The sequence below is a fragment of the Sus scrofa genome, chromosome 4 (assembly GCF_000003025.6).
Source record: "Sus scrofa isolate TJ Tabasco breed Duroc chromosome 4, Sscrofa11.1, whole genome shotgun sequence".
Lineage (NCBI taxonomy): Eukaryota > Metazoa > Chordata > Mammalia > Artiodactyla > Suidae > Sus > Sus scrofa.
The window spans coordinates 82,840,675-82,857,913 of NC_010446.5; the positions used below are offsets into that span (position 1 = coordinate 82,840,675).

A 17,239-nucleotide genomic window follows, 5' to 3' on the forward strand; every position below is an offset into this window, starting at 1 on the left:
ATTTCTCTCTACCTAGAAGTGAAATTCCTGGGTCATATGGTACCTTTATGTTTCATATTTTGAGGAGCTGCCAAACTGGTTTCTAAAATGGTTGCATCATTTGACATTCCCACCAGCATGTACAAGCGTTCTTATTTCTCCGCCTCTTCCATAATGTTTGTTATCTTTTTCATTACAACCATCCTGTGGGTGTAAGGTGGAAACTTACTGTTTTTTCTTTTTTTGTTTTGTTTTGGCCATATCCATAGCAAGTTCTAGAGCCAGGGATTGAACCCCAGTCACAGCATCAACCCAAGTCTCTGCTGTAACAATGCCGGATGCTTCACCCACTGAGCCACAAGAGAACTCTGGAAGCTTGTTGTTCTGACTAATGACATCCAGCTGCTTTTCATGTGCTTATTGGCCATTTGCACACCTTCTTCAGAGATAGGTATGTTCAGATCCTTTGCCTATTTTAAAAATGGGCTGTCAACCTTTTCATTATTGAGTTGTAAAAGTTCTTTATTATAGTGTGGATACATGTCCTTTATCAGATATACGATTTGCAAATAATTTATCCCATCCTGTGAGTTGTCTTTTTTCTTTTTTTCTTTTTTTAGGGCTACACCTGCAGCATATGAAAATTTCCAAGCTAGGGGTCAAATTGGAGCTGTAGCTGCTGGCTTATGCCACAGCCACACCAACACCAGATCTGAGCCACATCTGTGACCTACACTGCAGCTTGTGGTAATGCCAGATCCTTAACCCACTGAGCAAGGCCAGGGATCAAACCCATGTCCTCATGGATACTAGTCTGGTTCTTAACCCACTGAGTCACAATGGGAAATCTTTTTTTTTTTTTCCTCAGTGTGCAGTGCCTTGATGTGGGCTCTCAGTACCCAGACCAGGAATTGAACCCAGGCCAAAGTGGTGAAAACACCAAATCCTAACCACTAGACCACTAGGGAACTCCTTCTTTTGTTTTCTCTTTCTCTTTTCTTTCTTTCTTTCTTTTTTTTTTTTTTTTTTTTTGCCTAGCCTGAGGCATGAGGAAGTTCCCAGCCAGGGATGGAACCCTCACTGAAACAGCAACCAAAGCCACTGCAGTGACAACACCAGATTCTTAACCCACTGCATCAAAAGAGGACTCCTTAAAGTTTTAACTTTTGATGAAATCTAGCATATCCAACTTCTCTTTAATTGCTTGTGCTTTTGGTGTTTTATCTAAGAAATCTCCAAGGGATACTTATAAATCCCAAAGTTTGGGAATTCCCATTGTGGCTCAGTGGAAATGAATCTGACTAGTATCCATGAGGATGCAGGTTCAATCCCTGGCCTCACTCAGAGAGTTAAGGATCCAGTGTTGCCATGAGCTGTGGTGTAGGTCGTAGACACAGCTCGGATACCCTGTTGCTATGCCATGGTGTAGGCTGACAGCTATAGCTCTGATTTGACCCCTAGCCTGGGAACCTCCATATGCTGTGGGTGAGGCCCTAAAAAGACAAAAAAAAAAAAAAAAAAAAAAAGCAGAGTTCTGAGAACCAGAAGCCTCTGAAGACATACTTAAATTATTTTTATTTTTTCATTAATATATTTTAAATGTTTTATTGGGTTAGGCCCTGGTCCTCTAGTGGTGCATAAACCAGGGTTCCTGTTCTCATGGAATTTGTGTCTACAAGTGGAGGTATACCATAGACAGACAGGAAAAAAATACATATATATATAAGTTGGGATAAATTTTATATTAGGGCTCTGAGAGAGACCAGAGGTTTAGATAGGTCAAGGAAGACTCCTCTGAGGTGGTGCCAATTTAAACTGAGATGTCAGGGGTAAGAAGGATTCAGTGTGTGAAGAGCGGCAGAATGATATTCCATGTGGAACATGCCAACATACTTCCCAGTTTTGCTTTGGTTTGGTTTAGTTTTATGTGAATTGCTGTATTGAAAAGATATTTTATATAAACAATGTCTTATCATATGCAGATTCTTCAATCAGCATTTAGAATTCACTTGTATGAGGCCTCTCATTTTAGTTCAGAAGTCTTGGGGGGTGGCAAAAGGAAGAGCTTATGAAACTGATTTGGGAGAAGAAAATTATTATATGTCTTTCTCTTATTTTTTGAAGAAAAATTAATCCTTACCCAAAATCAATGTCATGTTTTTCACACAACTGTATCTGTATGGCGATATATAGTGAACTAATACATATTTCTGCTACGTTTTCTCTGTGTTTGAATACTGATCACAGCTCAATATTAGCTTCAGAAGAAAAAAAAAATCTCAAGAAAGCAATTGGAAAAATGCATTTGTTGGCAGCAGTTTCTATCCTTGAATGCACAGTAGGTTCTGAGCTCTGAGCTATGGGAAGAAAAACCTTTGTGATAAATAATATATCTGATAATGAGCAGCAGGAGAAAAAAAAATATTTTCAGTTGAAGAGTTCAAAGTGAAATAGAGGAAGTCTGGAAAGGACAGCTTTTGCATCAGGGGTGGATATGGAGCTGAAAGAGCCATAACCGCTTTTGATCTCCATTCTCTCTATGCCAGTCTATGGCATATATTACTAGACCTTTCTTGAATACCAGCTTTTAAAAGGGTTTAGCTCTCAGGTTCTACAGCATTAGGCAATTTACTTATGTTATCTCATTTCATCTCTTTAACTCCACAGATAGGAAGGTATGAGTATGCCTAATTTATATATGAATAAGCTGAGATTCAGAGAGGTTAAATAACTCCCCCTGGGTCACAAAGCTAAGCCAGTGTCTGAGTCGATGCAAATAAAAAATAAATAAACAGGAATTTCAGAATGAAAGTCTAAAATACTCTTGAGAACAGACTGCTTGAAGCACCTTCAGGCATCTGGCTTATTGGTGACCTAGACTCTGAGAGGAGTTTCAGCTTCCAGTTTTTGACCAAATAAAGCATCTGTCTCATAGGAATATTAAGCCACCCCATTTACTTTTTGTGTCCTCATTATCCCATTTGTCCCTGAAGACAAGCTGGGTTTTACATCAGGTGCTCTAGTAAATTATCCTTCTAAATGGTACCTTAATGGCCTAATAAGAAGAAGAAAGCAACTCCCCCAGTGCCAGTCTGTAGACAAGGGACTAACTAATGCATTTATTAAAGCAGATGGATTTTAGAGGAATTTGAATCCTGGGAAGGCCGTCACTTTTTGCTGGAGTTCGGTAAACTAGGCTTTATAACTTTTTTTTTTCTTTTCTCCTTCCAGCACCCATCTGCACCATATGGAAGTTCCCTGGTTATGGGTCGAATGGGAGCTGCAACTGAGGCCTAGCCACAGCCATGGGTAACACCAGATGCCAGCCACATCTACACCTACCTGCATCTTGGGGCAAGGGTTGGGGGGTGTTCACTGAAAGAGGTCAGGGATTGAACCCGCATCTTCGTAGCCCAATGAGCTACAACCTAAACTCTGATAACGTCTTAAACTGATTCTTTTGCTGCCCTGTTTCTCTCCCTTCCTTTTCTTCCCTCCCTTCCTAAGGCAGTTTTACCGTTCGGTTCAACTTTTTTGTCCCTTTCTTAAGATTGCTACACAGAAAATACAAGAGGCTAGGGATGGCACATAACGTGGGGAGAAGGGACGTGGAAAAAAAGCAATATGAGAAGGAATTGTTCTGTTCTCTGATCTGGCCGCACCCTGATCTGTGTATTGTGATTATTGCTCCCCGGCCTTTAGGTTCAGAGCGAGGGGAGAGTAGCATTGTAAAGATCTGTTTACACCCACCCTGCCACTCGCAAGGGCTCTGGGGTCCGCAAAGGCTGGCTTCGAGGTCGATTCACTGTGATATTGCCAGGGCACAGGACAGTGCCTGGATGAATGAAAGGGGAGCAGGAAAGGCGATGCCAGGAGGAGTCCACGGCGAGATAGGAGCAGGAGAATGGGACTGTGCGGACCCTACAGGAAGAATCCGAAAGTGTGATAGAGAAATGGAAAAGGGGATGTCCCAACGGCTGGAACTGAGACGAGCAACGGGATCGGGGAAGGCCCGAGGAAGGACCAGAAAGGTTTACGGGAGAAAAGTGGTGCGAGCCGAAAGGGTAGGGGCGAGACAAAGAGCAGGAGCTGAGGCCAATCGTGGGAAGAAATGGCAAAGTGGCCGGGAGGGAGGGCAGACGCCAAGGAAGGGGCGTGAGGGATGGGAAGCGGCGGCGCCCGGGAGGGGAGGGGCAGCTGCGCGCGGGGCTCGGGCGGGGCCGAGCGGGGGATTGGGGAGGCCCGCGGGCGTAGGGGCTGCGCCGGGGCGGCGGAGGAGGGGCGGGCGGCGCCGGCGGAGGAGGGGCGCGAGCGCCGCAAAGTTACTTGGCCTGCGCCGGGCCGGGTCCTCGTGCTGGTGGCGGGGCGGCGGGAGGAGCGAAGCGGGGCTCCGCGGGCTGAAACCCGAAACCTCCGGTCCCCGAGCGCGGCCGGGAGGAAGGAAGCAGCGGCCGAGGCGGGGAGGCGGCCCGGCCGGACCCTGAACTGCTGCTGCGGCGGCGGCTCCTCGGTGAGTACCGGCTGGGGCACGGGCGGGGATGGAGTGGGGGTGAGTTCATTGTGTCGGGCTGGAGGGCACGGGGGTGCAGGCCGAGCGGGGTCTCCGCGCCCCCTTCCCCCAGGCCTCCCTGCCCCCACAGCGCTTTTCTTCCCTCCGCGCCCCCTTGGAGGTAAGGGGGATGTCCCCCCCGCCTCAGTCCGTTTTGCTTCGGGGAGCCCTGGCTCTTTGTGGGAAGATCTTGGGGGCGCGCCCCTCCTCTACATCGAGGGGCTTCTGAGAGGCCCTTGCCTCTAGCCTGCCTGGTTTCTCCGGCGCCGCCTGAAGCCCCCTTTCGAGACCCCCAGGAAGGGAGAACATTGGCGCTTCCCCAGAACCCAGCTGATGGGGGTCGTGCCCCCTCGGTCCATGGAGCTTTACGCCCTGCTCCGGGACAGATGTGTGGGGCTAAGCGGCCTCGACCCTCAGCTGCAATCCGTGAGGACCAGGTGAGTTACATCCTCCCAGTCGGGGCTCAGGGCGGTGCTACTGGAGCTGGGCGGAGGATGCACCCAGAAGTCGCCCGGCCCAGCTAGCCGCCGCCAGATGGGCGATTCTCCTCATATCTGCGAGAGGGAGACTCGGTTAGCTTTGGGGGGACTTGGTCTGCTTTCTGCGCCAGAGCTTAACCCCCGTGCAACCTTTTGATAAAGATATGTAGGGTAAGAATGTCTGTTGGATTCTCGGATGCTCTGGGGTGCATCAAAAGGATCTGCTCTCTAGTAACCACACAGCGGTGCGTTGGCATCACTTTATCGCACATCTTTGAGACTATTTTTGTCCGTTAATGTGTCTTTAATTCGTTTTGTGAAGTGCTTTCAAGAGCAGGTCATTTGCTCCTCCTTGTGAAGGTGGTATGGTTTTGGAGGGAAACGGTTTCAGTTCCTTGATGGGGATAATGATAACACCGAAATCATTAGCCTAAATCAGCCAGCGGGGCGTGGGGGTGAGGTGGGCGTCATTGTGCCCTCTCCCCATCCAGCCAGCACGGATTCAGCCTCACCTCTTCTCCTCCTGTGACCTGGACCTGGAAATGAGCTTTGGAGAGTTACTACATTGGGAAGTAGTAGGTGGCTTTCCCTTATAATCCTTCTTACTGCAGCCAGGAAGACAGGTGAGGAAAGGCATTTTCCAGGCCCCCAGAGGAAAGCAAGGAAATGAGAGGGACCTCAGATCGCAGGGATAGGGACTTTTCATCCAACTCTCTTTAACTGAGCTTCAGTCATCCATTTTGGTCACTTCTTCCACAGCACCCCTTTTTTTCCTGTCTCAATTTCACACTCATACTTCTAAAACGCTTCCAAACACTTTTATATACACTTTTAAATTTCATTCATATAACAGCCCTGTGAAGTATTTATAAGCCAGTTTTACAGGTGAGGCAGCTGAGACTCAAAAGGGGAAAAGTACTCTGCTCAGCAAGCAGGGAGCCAAGATTGAACTCAGGTTTTTTGACTTAATGCTTTTCATTCAGGGCTCCATCACACAGGTGGGTCCTTGAACTCAGGACTTTGTCTTGCACTACAGCTCCATCACCATGACAGGAAGAATAGGGATTCTTCCCAAAAAGGCCTGCCTTGCATTTAGAATTGAAATTCATGCTGCAGGTAGTCAAATCATCCTCTTTGTGTTGCAGCCCTGTGCAGTGAGTTTGAGAGATGAGGCTGGACCATGTGATCAGAAGGGCGGGGTTGGTTGGTTGGGTTCAATGGAAGGCAGAATGGGCTAAGCTGAATCTAGAATGTCAGGCAAAGGAGGTACATACAGTTCTGTAATATAAACTTTGCTGCCAGGGCCAGTCAGGAAGCCTGCCTGGGTGCTGGAGGAGAGCAAGCAAGAGAGTTGTGTGGGGGCTGTGTGTAGAGCATGCCTTGGTGGACAAGGTTCTAGCACATTGCTTGATCTGAATTGGGTAGGGGGAGGGGGAAGCTGCAAATTTTTGTGGAAGAAAGCTCCATGTTTTTAAAGTTGGCAACTAATTCAAAACATTTTGCAAAATGTACAGGACAACCAAATTATGTGTGCAGGCTGGTTATGATCTGCAGACTGCCAGCTTGCAACCTTAGGAAGTACTTGCTGTTGTTCCAAGGTGCAATAAAGCATGACTAGAGGGGAGAAGTGGTGTTTTCTGGCTGTTTTTCTTTGAGATCCAAAAACATCCACAGAATTGGAGATACCTATCAGTGCTACCTGGAGTTTGGAGGAAGGATTGACTTTATGACTCAATACTTCATTCATTCAGCCAGTAGTAATCTCATCTGTGATTCTAGTCCTACCCCAAGAGAGTGCTTACAGCTAGTTTTGATCTGTTTCCTTGGCCGATTTATATGCTCAGCTGGGTGGAGGATGGCATTGATGGAAGATATGTTGAGGGAATGCTGGGAGCATTCCCAAGGAAGCTTTGGGAACATTCCACATTTTCAATGTGGCTAGAGATAAAACAATGGAATATAGTAATTTTTTAGAAGTATGAGTTATTACAAAAGATTTTTAAAATATAAAATATATATAGGAAAATAAATTTAAGTTCCTCCACTCCTCTCTCCATCTGAGAGGTAACTACTGTACAGATATTATTTTCCAGGTCTTTTTCAGTGCAGCAATACATTAGGGAGTCCTGCTGTGGCTTAGCAGGTTAAGGACCTCACATTGTCTCTGTGTAATGTGGATTCGATCCATGACCTGGCTCAGTGGGTTAAGGATCTGGATCTGGCATTGCCCCAAGCTGCAGCGTAGGGCACAGATGCAGCTCAGATCTGCTGTTGCCATGGCTTGTGGCATAGGTCTCAGCCGCAGCTCGGTTTAGACCCCTGGCCCAGGAACTTCCAAATGCTGCAGGAGCTTCATGTGCTCAGGAACTTCCATATGCCATATGTATGTAAAAAAAATACATTGGGATCATATATAATTATATGGTATGACTTTTTTGACTTAACAATAAGACTTGCAGAGTTCCCAGCTGGCACAGCTGGGTTAAAGACTTGGCATTTTCACTGCTGTAACTCATGTTGCTGCTGTGGTGCATGTTTGATCCCTGGTCTTGGAACTTCCCCATGCCAAGGGTGTGGCCCCCCCCCAAAAAAAAGATTTGGATGTCTTCTAACATCAATAATAGTGATATCTCATTCTTTTAAATGGCTATATAGTATTTCATAGTCTATATTCACCATAATACATTTAAACATTCTTCTATTGAGGGACTTTTATATTGTTGCCAACTTAATATGTTATAAATAATGCTGTAACAAACATCCTTTTACATAAGTCTCTGGCACTCGTATTTTTGGATAAAAATTACTCTTAGATATGGAGTTGGTAGGTTGAAGGTAATATATATCTTACACATTTATTGAAGCAGAATTTCTGTTTATTGGGATCTGGAGATTGTGCAGAAAAAGAGATCGATTTTATTAATTTATATTTTTCATTTTTTGCATTTTAGGACCGCACTCTCAGCACATGGAGATTCCCGGGCTAGGGGTCCAGTCGGAGCTACACCTGCTGGCCTACACCACAGCCATAGTGTCACCAGATCCGAGCCGTGTCTGAGACCTTCACCATCACTCATGGCAATGCCAGATTCTTAACCCACTGAGCAAGGCCAGGGGTGGAACCTGAAACCTCATGTTTCTAGTCCAATTCGTTTCCGCTGCGCCACGATGGGAACTCCTGATTTATTTATTAATAAAGTATTTATTTATTAAGTTTGCTTGTTTGAGGATAGGTCATATCTGGGGTACTGTACTTAGATGTAGGTAGTATACGTAAGGCTGTAAAAAGTAACACCTCCCTCCTACCCTTGCCCTCTGTTTCCCTTTATAGGAACAACTAATTTTGCCAGTTCTTGTCTATTGTAGAGATAGTCCGTGATCTATAGGCAAATAAAATGTATGTTCTGTTTTCTCTGTCTAAAAAATGAGTCTGGTAGCATACTAAATACCCTTTCTGCTTATGAAATTTAAAAAATCTTGGAGACCATTCCATATCAAAGTTAAGTGCAATTTAAATGTTGATAAATTCTTCCAAATCTACCCTTAAAGAAACAAACAAAGGAGATCCCTTGGTGGCTCAGCACATAATAAACCTGACTAGTATCCATGAGGATGCAGGTTGATCCCTGGCCTCACTCAGTGCGTTAAGGTTCCGGTGTTGTCGTGAGCTGTGGTGTAGGTCACAGATGTGGCTTGGATCTCGAGTGGCTGTGGCTTGGTTTGCGCTGACATCTGCAGCTCTGATTTGACCCCTAGCCTGGGAACTTCCATATGCCATAGGTGCAGCCCTAAAAAGCAAAAAAACAAAGCTCAGTTGAGGAGTTCCCTTGTGGCGTAGCAGATTAAGGATCTGGCATTGTCACTGCAGTGGCTAAGGTTGCTGCTGTGGCATAGGTTAGATCCCTGGCCTGGGAACTTCTGCATGCCACGGGAGCAGCCAAAACAACCAAAAAACATCTTAATTTTTATTCCCTCAAATTGCCCATCAATCTTTTAACAGTTTTTCCATTGAATTGTTTGTGATTCCATCAATTTGTGAGACACTTTCTGAATTCTGCATTTTAATCCTTTTCTTGTTAATAAAATATATTGCCTTTTATGTATTACCCCAGCTTTGCTTATTGTACCTTTGTGCAGAAGTGTTTAATATTTATATGGTTAAATCTGTAAAAAACTTTTCTCTATAGCTTGAAATTTTCTGTCTTATTTAGGAAGTCCTCTCCTATCTCAAGATTAAATTTTTCTAAATTTTCTCCTTCCTCTCTATTCTTTCCTTGCTTGTTTTCATCTAAAAATATTTTAAATTACTATGTCTTTTCTTTTAGTTGTCTTCGGTAACCCTCTCTGACCTTGAGGAGTTTAAGGTTTGGATTTGCCCATGAGCCTCTTTAGCCAATGTAACATGCCAGTTTTCTATCACTTATTTTTTTTTTTTTGGTATTTATATCTTTTTTTAGGGCCACACCCATGGCATATAGAGGTTCCCAAGCTAGGGGTCTAATTGGAGCTGTAGCTGCCAGCTTACGCCACAGCCACAGCAACTCAGGATCCGAGCTGCCTCTGCAATGTAAGTCACGGCACAGCTCACGGCAGCACTGGATCCTTAACCCACTGAGCAAGGCCAGGGATCGAACCTACAACCTCATAGTTCCTAGTCAGATTCATTAACCACTGAGCCAGGATGGGAAGTCCCCAGTTTTCTATCACTTTTATGGTGATTGTGTTCACCAAGTCTTAAGGATGTGCTCTTCTCCAGGTGGGAGAAGAGAGAGGGCATTCTGGACAGTGGAATCATTGTCATGTGCAGAGTCATGGAATTGGAGAGCAGCAGTGCGTACTTGGAGAACTGTTATTTATTCAGCATAGCTGAAGTGGAGTGTCCTGCAAATGAATAGATACTGCAGGTGCCAAGGAATGGCATGGCATAACCAGGTTTGTCTAGGGAACGGTCATTCTGGCAGCAGTGAAGAGGACAAATTGGAGTGGGGTGAGGTCAAAGACAAGAAGATGGAGTTCCCGTCGTGGTGCAGTGGTTAACGAATATAACTAGGAACCATGAGGTTGTGGGTTTGATCCCTGGCCTTGCTCAGCGGGTTAAGGATCTGGCGTTGCTGTGGCTCTGGTATAGGCCGGCAGCTGTAGCTCCGATTAGATCCCTAGCCTGGGAGCTTCCATATGCCACAGGAGCAGCCCTAGAAAAGGCAAAAAGACAAAAAAAAAAAAAAAAAAAACAAACCAAGAAGATGAGATAGAAACATCTGATCATCATCCAGGGGAAAGATGGTGAGGCTCTGAGCCAGGGTAATGGCAGTGAGGATGAAGTTAGTGGTGCTCTAGATGTCTATGATTAGGGAATGGAACCAACCAGTGTTTATGGCTTTACACACATTGTCTCATTGAATCCTTTCAATTCAGTGTGGAAATCCACAGCTCAGATAAATTCCTTAATCTACCCAAGTTCACACTCAGAAGTGTCATTCAGAGTCTTAGACCCATCAAGATTATCTGACAAGAGTGGTCTAGGATGTCCTAGGTTTCTGTCTTGAGTGATTAGGGTGGGTGGTGATTCCCCCCCCCCCCCAGGGTAGAGAAAAACACAAAGAATAGCATATTGAGATGGTAGAAGCAGAGATGATGAATTCCATTTTGCACATGTTATATCCAAGGTGCCTGGGTGTGGCATATGGGAGAAAACATCTACTAGGTGGGTGTATATGAATCCAGGGCCCCCAAGAGAAGTCTAGGCTATAGATGGAAATTTCAGAGTCATCATTGTTCAGATGAGTATAGAGAGAGGGTGCATACAGAGAGAGACGAGGTATCGTGTAGTACTCTTTCTTTTGCAGATGGTAAAAGTCCAGTCCAATTTGGCCTAGGCAAAAAGGAAAGTTATTGGTTCATGTCACTAAAAAGCTCAAGAGTGTATTTGGCTTCGGCATGGGTTCAGAGTTCAAATGATTCATCAGGACTTTTTTTAATAAATATTTTTTAAAAAGTTTTATTGAAATTAGTTGATTTACAATGTTATATTTTTTGCTATACAACAAAGTAATTCAGTTATACATGTACACATACTCATTCTCTTTCAAATTCTTTTCTCACGTGGTTTATCACAATATTGGCTAGAGTTCCCTGAACTGTACAGCATGTCCCAAAGGGTCAATCACTGCATATACCTTAGTGTGGATATGCCAATCCCAGTCCATCCCTCCCCACCCAGCACTCATCCCCTTTGGTAACCACAGGTTTGTTTTCAAAGTCTGAGTCTGTTTCTATTCTGCAAATAAGTTCAGTGGTATCCTTTTTTAAGATTCCACATATAAGTGATATCATATGATATTCTTTCACTGTCTGACTTCATTTAGGATGTCCATCCATGTTGCTGCAAATGGCATTATTTCATTCATTTTCATGGCTGAGTAATATTCCACTGTATATATTCACCACATCTTTACCATTCCTCTGTCGAACATTTAGGTTGTTCCCATGACTTGGATATTGTAAATAGTGCTGCAGTGAACACAGGAGCATGTATCTTTTTGGATGAGAGTTTTCTTCCAGTAGATGCCCAAGAGTAGGATTGCTAGATCATATAGTAGTTCTATTTTTAGTTTTTTGAGGAACCTCCATACTGTTTTCCATAGTGGCTGTACCAATTTCCATTCCCATCAGCAGTGTAAGAGGGTTCCCATTTCTCTGCACCCATTCCAGCATTTATTGTTTGTAGGCTTGATGATGATGACCATTCTGGCTGGTGCAGGGTGGTAGCTCATAGAAGTTTTGATTTGCATCTCTCTAATTAGATACATGGAGCATCTTTTTATTTGTTTTTTGGCTACCAATATGTCTTCTTTAGATCTGTCCATTTTTTTCATGGGGTTGTTTGTTTTTTGATATTGAGTTGTATGAGTTGTTTGTGTATTTTGAAGATTAATCCCTTGTTGGTTGCTTCATTTGCAAATATTTCCCCCCATTTTGTGGCTTATCTTTTCGTTTTGTTTATGGTTATCTATTCTGTGCAAAAACTTGTAAGTTTAGGTCTCATTTGTTTATTTTTGTTTTTATTTTCTTTATTCTAGGAGGTATATCTGAGAAGATACTGCTCTGGTTTATGTCAAAAGAATATTTGGCCTATGGGGACTTGTTTTCTTTCTTTCTTTTTTTTTTTTTGTCTTTTTGCCATTTCTTGGGCCGTGCCCGAGGCATATGGAGGTTCCCAGGCTAGGGGTCTAATCGGAGCTGTAGCTGCCAGCCTACGCCAGAGCCACAGCAACGCAGGATCCGAGCCATGTCTGTGACCTACACCACAGCTCACGGCAACACCGGATCGTTAACCCACTGAGCAAGGGCAGGGACCGAACCCGCAACCTCATGGTTCCTAGTCGGATTCGTTAACCACTGCACCATGACGGGAACTCCGGGACTTGTTTTCTTAACTCCCCTTGCCTCATGCTCTCCCCTTGTGATGGCTAGGGGAAGCTGCAGGTTCAAATCCAATGGAGAGAGGAGCTGTCTTTCTCTCAGAGATCCCAGAAACAATCCTGTTATGTGTTGGAGTTCCCATCATGGCACAGCAGAAGCAGTCCTACTAGGAACCATGAGGTTGCAGGTTTGATCCCTGGCCTTGCTCAGTGGGTTAAGGATCTGGCGTTGCCATGAGCTGTGGTGTAGGTCGCAGATGCGGCTCAGACCTGGCATTGCTGTGGCCCTGGGGTAGGCCGGTGGCAACAACTCCGATTAGACCCCTAGCCTGGGAACCTCTATATGCCACAGGTGCGGCCCTAAAAAGACAAAAGGCAAAAAAAAAAAAAAAAAAAAAAAGGGAAAGAAAGAAACAATCCTGTTATGTGTTATAAACTGATTGGGTCAGAGGGGGTTGGGATATGCTGTTGGCAAGGCATCAGTGGCATGTCACATCCATGAAGGCACATGAACTCAGAGGATAAAAAGGCTGACTCTTTGGAGGAAACTCAGGGGCAACTACAGAGCAAGGGGAAGAGATGTAAGGGGGGTAAACATTTAATACCTTCTGTAGGTGAGAGAGGAAGAAGTAGTGCCCCAGACCACATCTTGGGAAATAGTTACACTTACAGGGCAGCATATTACAGGTAGATATAAGACCGGTAGGGAAGAGGAGGGAGAGGTGGTAGAGAGCTAGATCAGGGGAGCCGAGAGAAGAGGAAGTCTCAGGAAAAAGTGAAAAATTGTCAAAGGTGCCAGATGCTGGGCAGACCCCAAGGAAGGGCTCATTGGATTTGGCTAGGAAGTCATTGGTGACTTTGCTCTCAGCAAATGTAGTTTTTTTTTTTTAGACTTGACTGGGCCTACCTTCTAGAGGGTTATATATTCCTGCCTGTCTGCTGCATTCCTCACCCAGGCCTGGGAATGGCCAGGTAAGGGCAGAGGTGTAGTGATGGCAGTCAGGAAACTTGGGTTTGTAAATAACTTGATATGGGACTCTGATAACTCACTGCATCTCTTCAGGCCTCATTTCATCATCTGTAAAATAATATGATGAGAATGAGTGACTTTTAAGGCCTCCTTTAGCTCTCAGATGTTGGAGATTAATGAATCTGATCACTGCTCACCACTTCTATTACCAGAACCCTGGTCCAAGCCTTTGTCTCCCACCTGGGCTATAGCAGCTTCCTCCTGACTGGTGTCCCTGCCTCCATGCTTGGCCTCTGCAGTCCATTCTTCACCCAGTGGCCAGAGTAACCCTCTTCAGACATTCCAGAGGCCTCTGATCCCATGTCAGTCTAATCTGCACTCCTGAACATGGCTCACAGCGCCCTGCATAATCTGGTCACCGACCATTGCCATGGTCTGCCATTCTCTTCCCGCTCCTCTTCAGCTTCCTTCCTATTCCTTACACATGCCAAGCACATTCTGGCCCAGGGCCTTTTCAAGGGCCCTTCCCTTGGCCTGAAATTCCCTTGTATCAATTTTTTTTTCTTCTGTTCCATTGTCAGCTCCTTGGAGAGACGTTGCTAACGACTCGCTCCCAGCCCTCTTACCCAGTCCCTCTCCCTTTACCTTGTTTTATTTTTCTTCATCGCACTTGCCACTCTCTGGAATTATTTTATATATTTATTAATTTTTTAGATATTTATTCATTGCCTTTTGTCTTTTTAGGGTCACACTTGCAGCATGGCACATGGAGGTTCCCAGGCTAGGGGTCTAATCAGAGCTGTTGCCACTGGCCCACGCCAGATCTGAGGCACGTCTGCGACCTACACCACAGCTCACAGCAACACCAGATCTTTAACCCACTGGGCGAGGCAAGGAATCGAACCCGCATCCTCATGGTTTCTGGTCGGATTCGTTTGCTGCGCCATGATGGGAACTCCAGGATTTTTATTTATTTTTAATCACATTTTTCCATAGTTTTCCCAGACTTACTGAGATGTGATCGTCATATAGCACTGTATAAGTTTAAGGTGTACAGCATAATGATTCGCCTTAAATGCATCATGAAATGATTATCACAGTAAGTTTAGTGAACAGCCGTCATCTCATATAGATTCAAAATGAAAGAAATAGAAAAAAATTTGTTTTCCTTCTGATGAGACTCTCGGGCTTTACTCTCAACAACTTTCTTGTGTAACTATGTGTTACTTAATATCTATGATGTTGGACACTACACCCATAGTATTTATTATTCTGATAAGTGGAAGTTTCTATTGTGTATTGTTTGTTTGCTGTCTCTGTCCTCTACCCCCTGAATGTAAACTCTTGGAAAGGAGAGATTTTGGCAGTTTGCTCAGTGCTGTTTCCCAGCTGCACAGTGGAGCTTGACACTGTGTAGGTATTCAGTAGACATTTGGGGGGGGGGTAGTGAGGAATGAGAAAGAGAGAGTTAGGAGTGTCCAGAAACCAGTGCAGTGAGATGTGGGAGAGAGGGGACATCCCCTGTTCCTTAGGACTGTATACGATGCCATCTGTCTCAGATATGGTCATTCAAAGAAATATATCTGAAAGGAATACCATTTTAAGCCATTTAAAAATAATATTCTCAGTTTTAGCAGTATAAGCTTCATTAGTTTTCTGGGCTCTAGGAAGATAATGAGTAAAACAAATAAGGGCAAAACCAATTAGCATAGTAATCATTGTGTGTCTTGTGATGGAAGTAATCATCTCAGTCTTATTCTCAGCATAGCTTCTGTATCTCCTTGTCTTCTTTGAGCCCCATGTGTGTTGATGGATAGAGTTGTTTTATTTTCCTTGACGCATCACTCCAGAGGCCTCTGATCTGTTTGTTAAGTGTATATAGTCGGAAAAAAAAAAAGAGTAAATGAACCCAGTTACTCCTAGAGAACAGGATTTTTCAACCTGAGCACCAGACATTCTGGGCTGGATAATTCTTTGTTGGGGGTGGGAGGAGGTTGCCCTGTGCATTGTGGGATGTTCAGGAGCATCCTCGGCCTTAGATGCCAGTAGCATCCCCTGAGATGGGATAACCAAAGATGTTTCCAGAAATTGCCAGATGTCCCTTGGGGTGGGAGTAGAGGCAAAGTTGCCCCTCCTTGAAAACCACTGATGTCAAATACTGGAGTGGTGACTGAATTTGATTGTTATCTAGAGTCTTGTGGTTGGATATTTTCTTTTTTTTTTTTAGGGCTACACCTGTGGCCTATTGGAAGTTCCCAGGCTAGGGGTCAAATCAGAGCTCAGTTGCTGGCCTACGCCACAGCTACAGCAATTCGGGATCCAAGCTGCGTCTGTAGCTTGCAGCAATGCCAGATCCTTAATCCACTGAGCAAGGCCAGGAATTGAACCTGCATCCTCATGGATACAGGTTGGGTTTGTCACCACTCAGCCACAGTAGGAACTCCTGATTGGACATTTTCAGACCCTCCCATCTATCCTGATTCTCTTCGCTTTAAAAGGTGAGATTTACTCTTTCAGGGTGGGTTTGTGGGCATGGGACATCAGCCCCCTCTTCGCAGATAGAGGTAAATTAAAATTGCACGTGCTGCTGTGAACACAGGGGTGCATGTATCTCTTTGAATTATAGTTGTGTGCCTCTGACTCAGCTGTAGTCCTGCCTTCTGGTTACAAAGCAGTTCAGTTGTGGGTTGCCTGTTTTTCTGCAGTGACTGAGTTCTCAGGCCCTGAGCCTCTAATGGAGTCAGGACCAATTCCATTTTGCAGTCTCTTGTACTGCATCCTTCCTCTTCTCTGTTTTATCCACTTAAGTGGTCAAATGAAATCTCTTTGGTTTTAATGAAAATTTGAAGGGGAAAAAAGAATCGAATTGTCTTTTCATGTCTTAAATAACTTTCTTAAACATATTTTGAGTTTATCTTTTTTTTTTTTTTTTTCCCTTTCCTTTTTCAGCTGTACTGGCGACCTATGGAATTTCCCAGGCCAGGGATCAAACTGGAGCTGCATCTGTGACTTATGCCTGTGGCAATTCCAGATCCCTAACCTACTGCCCTAGACTAGGGACTGAACTAACACAGAGACAAGCTGGATTATTAACCCATTGAGCCACAGCAGGAACTCTCTTATCTTCTATTTTTTTTTTTTTTTTTTGTCTTTTGTCTTTTTGTTGTTGTTGTTGCTATTTCTTGGGCCGCTCCCGCGGCATATAGAGGTTCCCAGGCTAGGGGTCGAATCGGAGCTGTAGCCACCAGCCTACGCCAGAGCCACAGCAACTCGGGATCCGAGCCGCGTCTGCAACCTACACCACAGCTCACGGCAACGCCGGATCGTTAACCCACTGAGCAAGGGCAGGGACCAAACCCGCAACCTCATGGTTCCTAGTCGGATTCGTTAACCACTGCGCCACGACGGGAACTCCTTCTATTTTTTTAATCACAGAAAAAAAACCGCAGAAGTTTAATAACATGACTACTTCATGTAAACATGGGAGATACTTAATAAAATTGAGTAAAAAAATCCCAGAAATGGCCCAAGATACCACCTTAAATACAATTTTCAGCTAAAGAAAAAAGAAAGATGTTGGGGGCTGGCCAGTTATGGGAGGTGAGCAGGAAAAGTAAGTAAGGTTGTTATGCAGATTTAAGTCTGGCATCCCCCACTGATAAGAGTTTCTTGTGATTTAGAGTTAGCCTTCTCTTCCCGGTACAGAGAGGGTGACCCACCTCTACCTCCAAATGGGGATTTCCATTATAAATGTAAATTTCTCCTAGAAAATGGTAAATTCTACTCTTTTAAAACATTTTTATTAGAGTATAGTTGATTGTGCCAATTTCTTCTGTAGAGC

At 44.6% G+C, this 17,239-nt stretch overlaps 1 protein-coding gene across 2 annotated transcripts in view; it reads left to right on the forward strand.

Moving 5' to 3' along the window:
- Positions 4,270 to 17,239, forward strand: part of GPR161 (G protein-coupled receptor 161) — a 64,386-nt gene continuing 51,416 nt past the window's right edge. For both annotated transcript variants that reach the window (XM_021089471.1, XM_021089473.1), the window contains exon 1: positions 4,270 to 4,489. The gene's annotated coding sequence lies outside the window, so the exon portion shown is untranslated. The remainder of the gene's footprint in view (positions 4,490 to 17,239) is intronic.